The following is an 18,887-nucleotide window of genomic DNA, read 5'->3' on the forward strand; positions in this document are numbered from 1 at the left end:
GAATATTGTGACATAGTCTGTCATATAAGCAGTCACATATTTTATTTCCACCAGGTGACATGCAACTCATCTTCTTCCAAAGCAGGAAAGGTGTCTGTCAGTTGCTTGATTTGCCTGACATCAGCCCACCTTAAACTTACTCCTGAACAGAGGCTGTCTACAGCCAAGAATAATGCATTACTTTTCCACCACCAGCTTAGAGGGATTCACTGATGCCATCCCGCCAGGCAAGACAAGAGGATACATTGCATCTGCACAGCATACCAGAAGGACAAACCACTTGCCTAATTGAACACAAGAACACATTGCTTCTGCAACAACAGAACACAAGAAAAAAGCCTTCTATGCCAGCAGCTTACATACATGCACTCATTCTGCCCTACCAAGCCAGGAGGACACACTGCATCTACACAATATACCAGACCAGGCCAGGAGATTACTATATGCCAGAACAAAACATCACCTCTTCAACAGGTCACAAGACCAAGTTGTTTCTGTAAAAGCAGACTAAGGCAATAAACTGCTTCTGCACCAAAAGCTCATAAGGATGCAGTGATGCTGCCCCATAAGGCGAGGAGGACTGACTGCTTCAGCACAGCATACCAGAGAGGCACATTACTTCTCAAGCAATAAACCACAACAGCATGTTGCTTCTGCAAAAGCAGATCAACAGAAAAAAATCTTCTCCATCAACAACTAAGGGGGATGTGCTGATTCTCTCCCACCATTCCAGAAGGCCACTCTGTTTCTGCACCAGCATAACAGAAGTTCATACTTATATCCTTCATACTACATATTGAAATAATGCATAAATAAAATCTGATTGCACATTTTTAATAAAGTACTGCTAATGTGCACAATGAAAAAACTGGTGCAAGTCCTCTCACAATCTAATCCTGATGGCATTCTCCATCAAACTCAGAGAATAGTGGATTGAACATTAGACTGCATTTTTTGATGAAATTAGAAGAAGCAGAAAATAAACCTATGTATTCTAGTCTTTCAGAACATTTAACCTTCTAGTGCTCCACCATCCTGATCTTTCTCTCTCATTTTTCACTGCAGATGTCTGTACCAAAAAAAAAAAAAAAGATCTGCTGGTATGTTGAAATTATATGAAGATGACACCAGCTTGTATTTCCTTTTTTCCTTTCCTTGAAAGCAGGATGTGAGGTGAGCAACAAAGACCTACCCCTCAGTTATGCATAACATCACATCTTTTGTCCTGTTGTATAGAATATAATTAGATTTGTTATATTTCCTTGTTGTTTTCACAAGTTTAAAAAATATCAGAAAAAAAGCACTGTGAGTAGTGTATCTTCCTAGTGAAGCAGAAATTGCCTAGAAAATCCCCTGCTGTTTTAGTCTCACCTCAGAATTTTTCAGCAGGTCTTTCTAGCTAGCACACTGTGATTTACTTTTCCCTACCATCATATTTATTTTATTCCAGTATATTTTTGTTGATATTATGCAACCTTCTTATAGCTATATCCCCAGTCAACCCCCCCAGCCCCCCCCCCATTTGAGGAATGGGCTCACCTGCAGTCTTTCTAACAGTATCAGTCTGACTCACTGAATGCCTGACAGTCGTGCTTAAACATGACTGCACAGGCAATCAGCCTGCTCTCCAGGGCTCCTGTTACCAGCTAATTACCACCTAGCACGTGCCGAGTATTTACAATATTTATAGTAATTCATGACATTGCCGACAGTGTTAGATTGCCTGTAATTAGAAGCACTAATGCTGTAAAAGCTAATCAGCAATCATTCTAGGCAGGGTCACAGGGTTACCAAAATCTTTTTTCCCCATTTGCTGCAGTATGACTGGTAAAGTCTGTTTTATTAGATAGAAGACCTAGATTGATTTAATTCTACTTTTCCAGTCAAATACTTAATTTGCATTTATGGTTTACTGCAGATCACTTGTTTCTCTCTTCCCAAACCTCTTCAGTGAAATTTATGTAATTTTCACGACTTCTGTTTCAAAAGCTGTCAGCAGACTAGAAAGATTTCACAGATTAAAAGTCTTGCATGCTGTTAATGAAAATATATTTATGTCATATAATCTAAAGTTAGATGAGGACTGTGGGGTGCTTGCAAACAACACCTGTATATCTATAAATCAAAAGGACTGAAAGTCATGTATAGGCAGTCCTACTAACACTGGAAGGAAAATGTAACATTTTAGTACAAAAAAATGAAGTCTGGAATGTAGTATGCACAGTAACAAGATAGCTTCTTGATACAATATTACAAACACTTGCATCTAGTAGAATAAATTATATTTTAGATAAATTGATGGTGACTGCATCTGATGAATCCATTAGGAACTAGGTTGATCCCAGGCTTTACCACTTTTAGGCTGCACTCTCTAAAACCAGACACAGATGCATCAGAAGCCTTCAGGGCAAAAACGTACATGGCTGATTATAATTATTAAAGAAGCAAGATATGAAAGACTTATTGCTGTTTTATTTATACATTGTTGACCAGGTTAGTGGAACTTTTGCCAGGGCATTGGGGAACTATTCTTTTCTATAAGTGCAGTGGGATCTTTTGAATCCAGCTAAGCTACAACAAGTCAAACAGATGAAGTAACAGATCAGCCTGTCATCCAAAAAATAACACACTCTGGAATGCAGTGCCCCCTTATGCAGTGTCAGGAATCCATCTACCTGGTATGGGAATAGGACCTACAATCTTCTGCACTAAAAGTAGGTCTGCAGCCTGCTGCAGGTGAGCTGGCTCTGATGTCTTATACCACAAGTTGATCCTTCAACTTCTTTAGTACTTTTTTGTGCATCAGCCTCTTTATTGCAATTAATTATTTATTACAAAAGTCAGAAATAATTTGAAACAGAGTCACTTTTGCTAGTGGCTTTCATATGAGTTATGTTTTACAAACTCTAGAAATGGGGAGGTCTGATATGGAGATCATTTGGAGCCAAAGATCCTACATATCACTGTTATCGGAGCTATTGGTCTTAAAGAGTTGAGAATTCAATTATGTTTTGCAAAATGCTATTAGATACTATGATAATGGGATATGCAGTTCCAATTTGTATATAAACCTGCAAAATATTTGTTGAACTACTTATTATAAATACAATCAAAAAAGAAGCTAAAACTAACGATACAGACAGAACAATTTATGTTTTCTCACTTTTTTCAAAACAGACTTTATTCGGCCAGGACAAGTAAATTGTGAATAAACTACAGGCCAAATATAGAATAAGTAGAAGCACTGCAGTAAATTATAAGCACACTTGATGGGTATCTACAGTTCTATAACAACGTCAGTATTATATAACCCTTGAGGAAAACAATACAAACAATGTTCCAATCATTTCAAAATAGATAGCCCAGATAAGGGCTGCCATTGTAACAAAACCAACATTTGTGCTCATAAGTCACTAAGTGTCTTTCAATGTCCATTGGTTCATTTTTCTAGAAGTGAAAAATTATATATGAAAAAAAAATTAACATAAACAGTCTCAATCAGTTATTCTTCCTTGTTTTAGGGAAAGTTTGGGTCACAATGGTCTAAAATCCAAAAATCCAAATTATACATGGGGGGCAGATTTTTTTTTTTTTTTTTTTGCTGTTGCTAAACAAAATAACTCAATTACTTTCAGTCAAATTTTGCGAGATGTCTGACAAAGCCATATCATATGGATACAGTCTGCACCTTCTTTGAAGCACATCCAGAATTGGTCTGACCTCTTTTTGCCCTGGCTCTGGGTGGGAAATACCACGTGTGCACCATCTTATATGCTAAAACATGGGCAGCACTAAAGACTCTCCATGTTAGTAAATCTCCTTCCCATTGATACTCCTGGAGCCTTTTAATAGTTCAGTACTTGCTTTAAACCTCAAAACTGAGGTGCAGTTAAACAATCTAACAGATAAGGCAATGTGGGCAAATTTCAAGATCTGCAGAAATTTGTATGCCATCTCTGTATAGCTCATGCAGGCCTCACTTATGAGATGTGGAAACAGCAGTCATAGCTTTTAAACTAAGACATAGCAGATTTATAAAGTACACTCAGGCCAGTTGATCTTAGGGATAAGGTGGATCAAAACTGTATCTAGATGAATAAAATTAATGCTTGTTTTTTAATTTATTGTATTTGCATTTGCTAAGCAGGAAAGCCCACCCCCAAAACAAATAACTCTTATCAATAGTGACCTTCTATCACCATTCTTGTTCAGTGGTGGGCTAATAGATGCAGAACATTCATCAAGGCTAGACACTTGGCACTCTGAACTTCGGCTCTATGTAATTTGGCCACTGATATTCTGACTCCCTGACCCCGTGCATGATTGGGAAAAAAGGGGCTGATGTTGCTGCTGATGCAAAACAACAGCTAAAGGAATCATACACAGGAATGCCACTAAAATCACTTAGTCTTTGTTGTTGTATCTTTCGGCTTTTCCCGGTTAGGGGTCGCCACAGCGGAACTCCAGTCCGCTAATAATTGGCAGTAGATTTTTACGTACCGAGTTGCCAGCCCTGATGCACAACCTTCAACGAAGGTACTCCCATTCACTCATGTCGCCACACAGAAGATGCTTTAGCTGAGAATCGAACAAGACATTTTACTGTGAGGCGACAACGCTACTACAGCACCACCACTACCAGAGTAGACTAGAATAATTTCATGTGATAATGTATATAACTGTTTGATTAATCATCTGCCTACAAATCTGTGGCAGCAGCTAGAGTACTGAATTCTGGGTACAAGGTATTTAAGTGTCCAGTAAAACATTGAATTGCTACATTGTAAAACATGCAGACTGGTTATATAGAAATTCAAGAAATGGAAGCACTGGATTTATGCCTAGTTGAAGGATACTTCACAAAGTGATGTTGCAGCTCAATATTTAGTTATGTTGTTTCTACACTACGAAGGAGTTCATCATACAGAAGAGTTGGTGATTAAAGTGCATGCAAGTTGTGATGCTGTACAGTTAAAATCATATTAATATAGGTTTCAAAAAAAGTCCCCAAAATTAAATAGATTGATATGTATCCTTAAATGTATAGTTTTGCAGTATAAGAAACAATTGAAGTAAATGTTGTTTTTAATTTATAGAGCTATGCGACTGATCAGTGGAAATTGCTTGTGACATAACTAATAGCTACTAAAGTGGTAGGCTTTTGAGAGAATCAAACCTTATACATGCAAAAGCCACTAATTTGTGTCAAGTGAGTGAGTCGCTGAATGTGCAGTTAAATTCATGGATGATGGCACTGAATTGCATAAAATAGACAGTGGAAATGTAATTTATTAATTTGTTAATTAGGTAAACTAGCCCTCAAATTCTTTTCAGTCATACTCCTGGGCATAAGTGCAGACACAAATTAATAGATCCAAACAGCTTAGAGATGCTAATTAACTAGCATGATTTTTAGGAAGTGAGAAGAAAAGAAATGCACCTCCAGAAAACTCATTTAGGTATGATAAGAACAAACAAAATTCAAACAGTTAATGAGCAGAAGTCAGAATTGAACCCCAGTTTCTGAAATTTTGGGACAGAGATCTTACCACTGAACCATTTACTAGAAAAGCAAAACAGAAAACTGAGGAAAAATACTGTAAAATAAAAATAAAAGTCAATGGGCCAGATTCAGTAATGCCTACACTAAGTGTACACGATCTGTATTCAAGAATATCACTACCATATTTTTTGTGATTTCTACCCACACGGTATGATTATACTAAGTATACGTGTAGTCTATACTTTGTGGCAACCTTTATGAATCCCCCTTGATATTTAAGGCTGCAAAAATCAATAGGAAAACTAAAATTTGAAGGAAGAAGGTGTGAGTTATGTTTGTATTGTCCATTCACTCTGAATGGTGTACAATTAGTGTACGCATTATTGAATCCTAATGTATGCAAATACACAGTGCAGCAACATTTGTTGTCCAAAATGGTGTTTAGTAACAAGTAAGAAGCAACAAACCACTTCTAGTTTAAGAAGGCAGTAAACGCAAATAATCAAGTTGTAAAATGTGTCATGCATTGGAGAATTATGGGAACATGTAAAATGTAATAAGCAGATAAACAGAGAATGTATGTGTTGGCAAAAAGCAATGATGTGAAATCTGAAGTATTTGCGAGTACTGTGCAAATTATTTCTATGAATATATTGCAAAGAGAAATCATAAAGACAGAGTTGCAAAGCAGTAATGTATGCAGTTTGAGAAATAAGGCCGGCAAGAGAAATCTACATAAATGGCAAATCTGCTGAATTTTTTGGGGTGATGCAAAAGCAGATTACAGCATAATATCTGAAACTATATACAGAAGACTAACATTAATCTAAATTATTCTACTTGTCTACTTTGGTTGGGTTCAAAGTTCAAGGTACATATTGAAGATGTTGAGACAATTTTATAAACTGTGCCTATAAAAATAAGGCTTGCAGATTGCTATTTGAAGTAGTAACTAGCAAAGAGATAGATGTGTGTCTACAGGCTTGGTTAAGAGAATTTAAGCTATAAGAAACAGTGCTGAGCAAGCTATATAGTGAGAATGTGTGAATGTTATATTCACAGATTCACAAGAACAAGCAGCACCATTTGTGTATCTGCAGAAAGATATCACATACAATTCTCAAAGCCATAGAGGTACTTCATAGGTTCATAGATGTGTGCTAGGCTAATGTCCACTAGGGTCTTTGTAAGCTTAGCTGTGCACCTCAAATGTGACCCACAAATTTGATTTAAATTTGATTTATAAAGGTGATTTGCTAACTGCCTCTGTCCATCAGTGACATGATAGCCAGAACAGGGGTGAATTTCTGATGGTCCAAGTTGGTATAGGGATTGCGTAGAAGTCTGTTTAACATGGATGAGGATCCAAATCCTGTTCCAGAGAACAGGAATTCTCTAAGAAACACAACTGCCTCTCCAACATGTCCTATTATGTTGCAAGTAAAATTTAGGTCTTTCAACACTGCAACATTCAAGCAGTGAGCCAGTGTATAAGACAGTATGGTGCTATGCCAAAAATAATACAGAAATAACTGTAATTAGGCAGAAAAAGTCTGAAATGAATGTAATCATCCGTAAAAGCCAAAGCACCAAACCAAGAACTACTGAAGAAAAGCAGCAAATCAGTGAACCACCACCAAGGAGAAAAACAATTTATTGGTTAAGTGCTTTCATTCACTTAGAACTTCATCAGAACAATAAAATCATAACAATCATACCCATAAATACCCCTCAGTGTGTGTCACATGATTGAACATAGCCAATAGTAACAAAGTTATAATATTAACAACACAAGAAAAACTTGATGAAAATCATATATATTACATAAATCTAAAAACTTTTTAAAGTTAACATGATACAAAATCATTATTCCTAACTAGCAGCATAAAACTTAAATTTTAATAATGAAGTAATGGAGCACAAATCATTAAGCCCTGGATAGTTAATGGCATCCAATATTTACTGCCATCTGAGTTCATTCTTATCCATGTGTTCATCAATTATCCACCCTTGTGGGTCCTTTATGACTTGCTCAATTACAAGAAAATTAAAACTAAGGGTACCATGTATCTCAATGTGTCTGTATAGAGCATTAGTGTATTTTCTATTTCTAATGTCCAAAATATGCTCATAGATACACCTTTTAAACTGCATGTTAGTTTTTCCAGTATAAAATACGGGACATTTATTACATTGAGCTAAGTACACCACATTAGCTGCATTACAAGAAAAATACCCCATGATATTATATATCTTGTCCTTAATAGAAAAACTATCAACAACATTTATATAATGACAAGAAGAACAATTACTACACTTTTTAGTACCAAATGGAATCCTTTCATTTATTATCACACCTTTATACTTCCTTTCCATACAGGTTTTCAAATATTTGTCCTTTTTTAAATATCACTAAAGTTATTTCTTCCACTTTTTCAATCATATCTATACCCCTCATGAAAAATTCCCAATTTTTATGCATACACTCAAAAATAGATTGACTATCCAAAGTGTAAATTGTAATAAAACACCTAAAAGTACTATAGTGATTATCCAATTGCTGTCCGGTATCCCTGCTAAATGTGGCTAAAATATCAGGACCCAATATTGGTGAATAAAAACCATTATTCCTTTTAGTAACAACCTCATTTTGTATCTCTACTAAAAAGTAAGATCTGGTAAGATCAGACCATAAACTAATCTCACTGGATATTCACATCCCGACCCCACCCCCTGCCCAGAAAACCACAGTGAAAAACTTCTCTAAAGCAAATTTCACACTCCTCAAAACCGAGGTGGAATCCTTCAAAGCCCCTGGGACTGTGGAAAATACGGCCCAGACCGCAGAATCCTTTATAAACGCATTCTATGAACACCTTCAGGAATGCATGGATCATGCGATCCCAAATAAAACCAAGACCCAATCCTCCAAAGGCAGACGTCCTGTCTGGTGGACCCCAGCCATAAACAAACTATACAATAGAAGGAGGAAGCTACTAAATGATAGAGCAAAATCCCAAAAAGGGAAGGCATCACTGATCAGTATTAGCAAAAAACTACGGGCACTCATAAAATTGTCTAAGGCCAGCTTCGAGAGAAAAATTGCACAGGACACTAAAGATAATCGCAAGGCTTTCTTTAGTTATGTTAGGAACCTGGGTGGTAATTCCCAGATATGCTCAGAATTAGTCCAAAATGACAAAAAATACACTGAACCCACAGACATTGCCAACATCCTAGCTGACAGGTTCAGCACAAACTCCCCCCCCCCCCCCTCCCCACCAAAAGGGCAAATATCTATCCCAGCAGAGTGCTGCCCCCCTGACATCTCAGATGCTCAGGTAAGAGCCGCCCTCTCCAAAGCAAAAAATACAGCATCAATGGGACCAGACGGTGTCCTGGGCTGCGTCCTACATGAACTCCAAGAAGAGCTAAACCCAAACATAAAACTACTGTTCAATCTCAGCCTTACTACAGGATATGTGCCCAAAGAGTGGCATACAGCAACAGTGGTCCCTCTCCATAAAGGTGGTGCCTCAATGGATCCTGGAAACTATTGCCCCATAAGCCTGACTAGCTTGGTCTGCAAAGCTATGGAAAGGATCATCATGGACCTCATAAATAAAGATATTGGGGACCTACAGACACTGGATCCTACCCAGTTCTGCTTTGTTAAGGGCAGATCCTGCCTCTTAAACCTGGTTGATTTCTTTGAAACAGTCACCAAGGCCATTGACAAGGGGAAGGTGGTCCACACAGCCTACCTGGACCTCGCAAAAGCCTTCGATACAATACCCCACTCAGGCATTATAGATAAGCTCACCAGCTTAAATATAAACCCCTATGTCACTAGATGGATTGCAAACTGGCTCAAGGACAGAACCCACATGGTTAGAATTGCTGGACCCATGTTAGACTCCAAACTAGTTACAAGTGGTGTCCCACAAGGCTCAGTCCTGGGACCTCTCTTGTTCAGTATATATTTCTCGGAGGTACAGGCCAACACGGAAGTACTGTGGCTGACCAAGTTCGCAGATGACTGCAAACTGGGTGCCATAATCGACTCTCCAGCCAACACAAGCATCCTCCAAAAGGGCCTCATAGAAACAGACAACTGGTGCCAGAGCCATGGCCTCAAGCTAAATGCCAAAAAGTGTATAGTCATCCCCTTTGGCAAAAACAAAGTGCCCACAAAATACCACATAGGTGGTAATCCATTAAGTACAGAAGAAGTAATTAAGGACCTGGGGACCCAAGTTGATAGCAATCTCTCATTTGACAACCACGTGGCCAAAGTGGTTAGAAAAACATTTTATATAGCCCACCTAATCATGAAGGGATTCACATCTAGATCAGGGGAGGTCATCGTGCCTCTTTACTCATCCCTCATCAGGCCCATAATTGGGTACAATGCCCCTTTTGGGATGTACCTTACCAGACACTTGCAGCAACTGGAAAGACCCCAAAAGTACCTCACCAAGAGGATCAAAGGGCTCAAACAGATGCCATATGCTGCCCGGTCAAAGAAACTCCAGCTCTACTCAGTGGCATACCGCCTGTTCAGAGGCGATCTGTGCCTGACGTATAAAGCCATGTCCAACCCGGAATTAATGGACATGCTGCACCTCAGAAAATCCAAATCCCATCGAGCTACGCGCTCGAGAGACTTGAACCTCAGCATTGAAATAAATAGGACATGCTGGAGGAACAGATTCATAACCCAGAGGCTCCCTTCACTCTGGAATAAAATCCCAGTCCAGGTTAGGCAGAGTCCCTCATTGACTCTCTTCAAGAGGAATCTTGATGAGTGGATGGGAGATCGTAGGTTTACCCCGGGTATCACTTGTGTCACTGTTAGACAGAGGCACAGTATACTAACCTCGAAAAAGGGCATAGCAAAATAAATTTAAAATGGGTGGCGAAAGCCAAACACATTCTGGCTAGGCTTATAAATGCCCTAGGGCAGATAGCCTAGTATGAACCTATGAACCTATGAACCTAAGTGTTCTGGGTAACCTCTTCTACAAAATATATTTAATACTGTATTACATTCCAAGTAAAAGGTATCCACATTGGATATCATTCTAACCAGAAGAACTAACTGGCCTTTTACCACTGCCTTCTTTTGAAATCTCGGATGCCAATTAGAATAATGCAAATAGGTTTACCCCGGCTATCACTTCTGTGTCACTGTTAGACAGAGGCACAGTATACTAACCTCAAAAAAAGGCATAGCAAAATTAATTTAAAATGGGTGGCGAAAGCCAAACACACTCTGGCTAGGCTTATAAATGCCCTAGGGCAGATAGCCTAGTATGAACCTATGAACCTATGTGCTGGAAAAGGTAGGTTTCCTAAAAATGTCAGAATAAAAACACTTATTAGATGCATCCTTGCCAATTTCCACGTCTAAAAAGGAAATGTTAGATTCATCATAATAAGAAATCCATTGTGTTATTAATATATACAATGAATTCTTCTAGTTTTTTCTTGGTGTCCAACCAAAACAATAAAAACATCGACCAAAAATCTAGTATATAATGACCAACAGCCAGCATATTCACTTGAAAAAATGTACTGAGTTTCCCACTGGGCCATAACATAGTTAACAAAACTTTGGGCACAGGCCACCCCCATTGCGACACCATTATTTGCCTATAGGTCTGACCTTCAAAATAAATGAAATTATTCCTTAATTCCACATCTATCAAGGCAACACATGCATTTGCTGTATTATTACTTAAACTACCATTGTTAAACAACTGCTGTTCAAACCACATCAAACTTTCGTCTTGCAGTATTACAGAAAATAAGCCATATACATCAATGGTTACAAACAACTCAGATTCACAAAAAGATATGTTATTAATCATTTCCAAGAAGTGCCATGAATCTTTACATATATGCATATTATGAGCTAGGCTACCCTTTATATGATAATCAATCCACTGTGCTATAAAATACATTTTAGACCTTGACCTACCTATGATAGGTCTAAGAGGTGGATTGTTGAGGCACTAGTGAATTTTAGGAATACAGAAAATGCTAGCTAGCAGTGGCTTTTCATTAAGAATAAATTCATAATCTTTTTTTATTTGACCATGTAAAAGCATATTCTCAAGCAATAAATCAATATTCCTAAATGCTACATTTATTTCATTACAGGAAACTTTTGATACTTGTCCCCAAACAACTAAAGATTCATCTGATTTAGATAGTCAAACGAGTTCATAATCACCACCCCCCTTATCCGGTGCCATTACCCTAATGTCTGGATCATCTGTTAATTCTTTTTCTAACTTTTTTTCTTCTTCTGATACATTACAATACTTTATTTTATTTTTATGCCTTACTATTTGATGTATTTCATACTCACAAATTTTCTCAAAAATTATTGAGGTGTGGGTTAAAAAAAACTCGAACAATGTAATTAACCATTATTTAATGCTCTCTCATGTGGAAATAACACCTTAAAATTCAATTTGTGAGAAAAAGTTTTTAAATCACATAAGGTAGTCACCCAAATTTGCTCTCTGAGCTGGCACAAAAGTTAAACCTTTTGATAAAATATTGGCATGCGCCTTGTTTAGCATTTTACTCAAAGAATTATATACTTTAAAGTCTAAGGTTTCATTGTTAATAATAGTTATCATTTGAAAAATGTCCTCAAAAAGAAGCATTAAAAACATCTTGTAGTAGCTGTTCCTCTGTTTCAGCTGTGCTCCCTGTTGTACATATAAATCCCTTGCGTTCTGCTGTTTCCACAATGGCAGCCGATTCTTCCTGCTCTGAATACGCTCTGATCTCCTCAACACCACCCCTTCTAAAGGGGCAGCTCCATTTGAAACCTCAGTTGCAGACACTCCTTCTTTGTGAGTAGGCTCTGGTTTTGATTAGTTCTCGTGGATACACTGTCATGGAAACCTGGTGGCTGTGGATATGCCCTTGCCTGTGTGCATACTTCTGTATCTATTTTTAATGTATTCAATTTATGAAACAAGTTCTTAGTACAATAATTATTCACAGAAGCCAAGATATTTTCAAAATTAGTAAAATAGTGGTCAAAATTTAGGTCTGACCTAATATTTATGTTAAGTTCTTCCAGACACGTATCCAGCTGCTCAAGTTGCCTATGATTGCATTTGACCATCAGCCTCAGTAAGTCACAGCTGGCCTTATCAAACAATGTGTGTAACTCACCCAAGAATTCACTGTTACCTGAAACACCATTAGGATAATGCCAAAGGTGTAATCCTTTAGGAACTTGGAAGAGTTCAATGTTTTTCAACAGATAGCTGGTTTCTAACTGCAGTCTCTTATAATCCATTAGCAAGTATTCTTAGAGTTATGGCACTGCTAATAGAAAGCTTATCATTGCTACCTATGTATTAATCAATGTCCAGAAATAATTGCCACTTTAATTCTTAATTCTTTAGTCTCTCTTCCTATAAGTTCAACTGGGATTTTTCACAATCTTTTCCAAAAACCAAAAAAAATAAACACTTTGAAATTTGGACAGCAATTGGTATGCTTACTAAGGGCACTATTTATGTTTTTCCTACAAATATTGTACTCTTGTTCATAAATGCACTTTCTTAATGCCCTCTTTTGCGAGTAATGCCTGTAGTCCCACAGATGTATTTGCCATTTATACTTAAAGTACCATAAGATGCTATATAGCAATGAGTTCCTGACAATATAAATTTGCATTGTTTAAAGAACCAACATGTGTTAATACTAAGCTTATTTCTGGTTTGTTCATTACTGAATTTATTAAGTCCACATATATTTTTCGATGCAAGTAGGTCCTGAACAATTCTATCTCTGGAAAATAGTGAACATTATCAAGTATCTTAGTAATTCTGTCTCTTATATAGTTATGTAAGGAACTTGCATTGTTAAGTCCATAGCATGGCTATAATCTGTCATGGTTCTTACAAAATTATTATTTAAAAATATATATTCATCCCTACTAAGGGAATATATGTGCCATTGGTTCTACCTCACTTCACCGACATGCCGGAACATCGACAGGGAAATCGCGAGCCCCAGAAGATCGACAGCGCAGAAGACCGACGCGACGGGACCAAGAAGATCGACAAGCAGAAGACCGACCCGACGGATGAAAGCACCGACGCCGAGGATGCCGAAATGGGAAAAGGCTGTGTAAGTATGCGGTAGTGACGGACGTTAGGGTGCGAGTAAGGTAAGTGGGGATAGGGGTGGGTTAAGTGAGTTAGGGTTAGGGAGCGGGTCAGGTAAGTGTGCGGTAGTGATTGTGTTTGGGTTAGGGGCGGGATAAGTGAGTTAGGGTTAGGGAGCGGGTCAGGTAAGTGTGCGGTAGTGACGGACCTTAGGGTTAGGGTTTGGGTCAGGGTTGTAGGTAGTTGTGTATGTGTGGTTTAGTGTGGGTTTGTAGGGATTTTGGTGTGCTTGTGTTGTGTATGTGGTTTTTGGACGGGGAATGTGTTTAGGTTGTTGATTGTGGTGTGTGAAGTGTATGAGGTTTCGTGTTTGTGTACCGTCGGTTATTTCGTTGTCGGGCATGTGGGATTTCGTGTTTTTGTACTGTCGGTTATGTGGTGTCGGTGATTGCATTGTCGGTGTTGTGGTGTTTCGTTTATGTGAGGTAGAACCGTGCCATTACATATTTTCTTGTAAACTTCATTATAGATATTATTGAAGAAATATGCTGGATAACCCCTTGCTAAAACATAGCCCTCAATTTCACATATTACTCATTTGTAATTTGTGAATCTCCATTTCTCTGTTAACTTTATACACATTCTCTTCTATTCTCTTTTTAAACAAATATTCTTTTCTTTGTTAATTAATCTTAAACTCCATCTCCCATTGCTATATTGCCTTTCATGAAAGCCTTAAGCATGGTTTTGGAATGATTAATGTAAATATGAATAGGTGATATTAGATGCCTACAACAGTCAGTAGAATGTAGCTAGACAAATGCCGGAGGCATCTCTAGGATTTAATGAATTAAAGGTGGTGATACAAAAACCATGGAATAATTCAAAGTGTGAAGTACATATATGGTTGTAGTAACAAAGGATCAGGCTATGTAGAATTCTGTCTGCATGGACTGACATCTTTTATATTGAGCTGTTTAATGTATTCTTGTTGGGAATTAAACCAATGCATCTGCAAAGGAAGCTGCCATTAAAATACCGCTAATGCTTTTGCAGCAACCTCAAGTTGAAGGCAAGATCCATACAGATGTTTGAAGAAGTCTGTTAAAGGCTGCCTTGCTGTCCTCATACATTAATGGCTTGTTGGCCCAAGTCCCTCTACGGTCCTCTGTTAGAAATTCAACTCTCAAGGAGTTTACGGGGCAAGAAGGGAGAAGAGAACTGTCTCTTGTGTAGTGGTGAATTAAACAGTGGAGTATTTGTTCCAAAGAGAAAAGCACATTAAGCTTTGATGAATGGTATTTATTAGAAATTGTATTACAAGAGGTATTACATAACTATTCTATTCTCATGAAAGATATTTTTTTACCAAATCACATATATACAGTAGAAAAAAAGCAATTATGGATTCTGAGATATTCTAGCTTACTGGAGCACAGATCTTGACATAGAGCTAGGTCAAATGCTACCTGCATCCATGGCTTTAGAATGATGCAATGGTAAACTCCTGACTCAATGAAACAAACTTAAGTAGCGCTACTGGAAAAAGTATATATATATATATATATATATATAGATATATATGTGTGTGTCTGTGTGTGTGTGTGTGTGTGTGTGTGTGTGTGTGTGTGTGTGTGTGTGTGTGTGTGCGTGTGTGTGCGTGTGTGTGTAGGTTTACTATCAACATTTAGACTGGCATTTATGCAAAGTTAAGAAGGTCGAAAGGCTGTTTTCAAGTTTTTGTAATGCTGATCCAGAAAATGATCAAATCTACATTAACGAATGGTAGTGTGCATTTGCTAATGTGGGTCTGACATTCTGATAACAGATGGCACAACAGTGGGGATAGAGAAATGTACCCTTTTTTCACTGTAGTGCGATCTTGAAGTTGGAATATATATTATGCAGGGGGTGTGGGGTGGGCTTGTACCCTGCAAAAACATTACCAGTAACATATACTTTCGACACTGGAACTTCCAGTGTTCAAATGTTGATTCTATGTAACCATTTCCAACATGTTGGTAATTTATTACAAATATTAGCGAACTGGTTCAATCAAAAGGTGGAAAATTATCTTGATTTTCCACATTTTGATACTAAACTATATATATATATATATATATATATATATATATATATATATATATATATACATATTTATAGTAATATTTAATCCCAAAATATAGCCCTGAAAAGTCAAAAAACAAAAACAAAACAAAATAATGCAAACACATTCTATGCTGGGAGGGGTGGGCTTTTTATATATATATATATATATATATATATATATATATATATATATATATATATATAGGTGTGTGTAATTCCCTATAAAAAATCAAAGTTTGTGAGCAATTTCATAAATTGTAGCACTGGGAGGTCCTTTTCTAATTTGCAGATGTGCTCAGAGAAAATATGTCAGTCTACAGTTCATTAACTAAATCTCATGTATATGTGATCATCTTTGGTACACTTCAGATCAATTAATCACTGGCAACTGCATTGTTTTTGAAACCAATAATCTCTAATTTACCTAATATAACATCAACATGGGCAACTCATTCATGATCATCCAAATTATTTCTAAGCTAACTGAGAATATGATCTCTAGGAATACTTCTTATAATAATAATAATACCATGATAACTTATGTCCAATAATGCACTGATGAGAGCAGATTGTTCCCTGGTACACTAAAACTGAATGACAGACCATAACAGTCTTATATTAACTCCTTCGCCGGTTTAAGAATGGACTGGAAATAAAAGAAAGAAGAAAGTAAACAACAGGCAAAGGTGCCAATACAATTAAAATGAATAAACGTTTTTCTAGGGTCAAACTCCTGTACTCCATCAATGCCACATCTCCTAACTTCCTAAATTTGAGATCACCCACCCTTGGAGGGAAGGGGATACTCTCTACCACTACAGTGTTTCTGGACACAATAAGGATCCAGCTAAATCTCATTGCTGGCCCATTCTGACTGAATTAATACATGCATCCTGTAATCAAAATTGATAACATCCATAAAATTAACTTACTCAACAACTATTGATGTCTTAAACACCAAATAAGCAATCACACACCAAATGCTAGTTAAAATATGTAGCAATGACAAATAATATCTATAGCAAAAATAAATTATCAGTAAATCTTCATTAAAATGGTTAATTTAATGCAACACTTTATGTAGTCAATAACCTGTTTTGTTAGTAGTGGGTACATTAGCCATCTCCACAAACATACCTTCATGTGATAAAAATATCTTCAATAAAAGAAGACTTTTCTCAAGCACTAATAGTTAACAAAGTATTTTAACTAACCTCAGTTTCTGATTGCATATGTTTTCACAGTTTGGGTATTTTGTTATTTTTGTTTTGCAAACAACCTTTGCAAAATGAAATAACAGTACACAAAGCTTTGCATCAAGTATTACAAAGTTACAGATTCATAGGTTCATAGGAGGTTACTAGGCTATTGTCCCTAGGGCCTTTATAAGCCTAGCCGCATTATACCCTTGTTTTCTTAGTGACCAAGCTGTGTGGTCTATATTTGCAGCATGAGTCTATGATCTGCACCAACTACCCTTATCCAAGAGGAACATAGGTGACAACTCCAGGATAAATGTATGGTCTTCCATCCAATTGTCTTAGTTACGTTTAAACAGGGTCATTGTCAAGCTCTGTTTTACATGAACTGGGAGTTTGTTCCAGAGGAGTGGCAACTTCTCAGAGACATATCTGTCTCTCCAGCATGTCCTGTTAATGTTGCAGGCTAGTTTAAGGTCCCTAGAGCAAGTGAATCTTGTCCCATTTGACTTGCAAATGTGCAGCATTTCCATTATGCCAGAGTCTGAGACTGCTATGCAGGTTAGGCACACGTCACCTCTCAGCAGCCTATAAGTTTCAGAGTACAGTGACAGGGCTTTCAGTCTGTCCATGTACGTCATGTGTTGAAGGCCTTTAATTTTCTTGGTGAGAAATCTCTGAGGTCTCTCCAGCTATTGCAGGTGTCTAGTGAGGTGCATAAAGAAGGGATCATTGTACTCTATTAGTGGTCTGATGAGGAATGAGTATGGGGCAGTTATAACATCCTTACCTCTGGATACGATGCCCTTACTTATGAGATGTGCAACATAGAAGGCCTTCCTTACCACTGTAGACACATGTTGATTGAAGTTAAGGTTGCTATCAGCCTGTGTTCCCAAATCTCTCACTACAGGGTTTGAGCTAAGAGGGTACTGTTAATATTGTAATTTGCAGTGACTTCCCCTTTGCTGAAAGGGATGTTAAAACATTTCTTTTTTTTGCATTTAGTTTAAGTCTATGGCTTTGACACCAGTCATTTGTCTGTGTAAGCCCTTTTTGTATTATGTCAACATCATTGGGGGACTCAATGATTGCACCCAGTTTGCAGTCATCGGTGAACTTGGTAAGCCACAGGCCATCTATTTTTACTTGGACTTCTGAGAATTAGATTCCAAACAGTAGTGGGCCCAGCAGAGATCCTTGTGATACACCACTGGTAACTGGTCTGCTGGTAGAGGTGGAATCCCCAATGTTGACTGGATATGTTCTGTCAGTGAGCCAGTTGGTTAGCCATCTAGTGACATATGGGTTAATTCCCAGCTGGGTGAGATTCTCAATGATGTCTGAGTGGGGGATTCTGTCAAAAGACTTGGCTAAGTCAAGACAGGCTGTATATACTGGTTTGCCTATATTCATGGCTTTGGTAGCATTCTTGAAGAAGTCCACCAGGTTTAATAAGCATGATCTACCCTTAAAGCCAAATTGGGTTGGGCCAAGAGTTTGAAGGTCACCTATGTCTTTGTTGATATGGTCTATGATGATTCTCTCCATGGCCTTGCAGACAAGGCTGGCTAAGCTTATGGGTCTGCAGTTCCCAGGGTCGGTTGATGGACCCCCTTTGTGCAAGGGAATTGCTGTTGCTATTTTCCACTCTTCTGGGACAAAGCCAGTACTTACACTGTGGTTGAAGAGAATGCTGTGTGGTTCTGCTAGGTCCTGTTTTAGACCATTTAAAAGGCAGCCTGGGATGTTATCTGGTATCATAGAGGCTGTGTGTTTTGGTCATGGGGAGTGTGGTTATGACCTGATCTTCGGAGATAGTAGATAGAGGACTGGTGAAGGGTATGCTTTGGGGTATGTGTGGTTGGTATGGGGTGAGACATTTTCCCCATATCTGTCTGCTAGCAGGTTGGTGATGTCCTCAGGGTCAGT

This window comes from Protopterus annectens, chromosome 8.part0 (genome assembly GCF_019279795.1).
Source record: "Protopterus annectens isolate FY-2018-M chromosome 8.part0, PAN1.0, whole genome shotgun sequence".
In the NCBI taxonomy this organism is placed as follows: Eukaryota; Metazoa; Chordata; order Ceratodontiformes; family Protopteridae; genus Protopterus; species Protopterus annectens.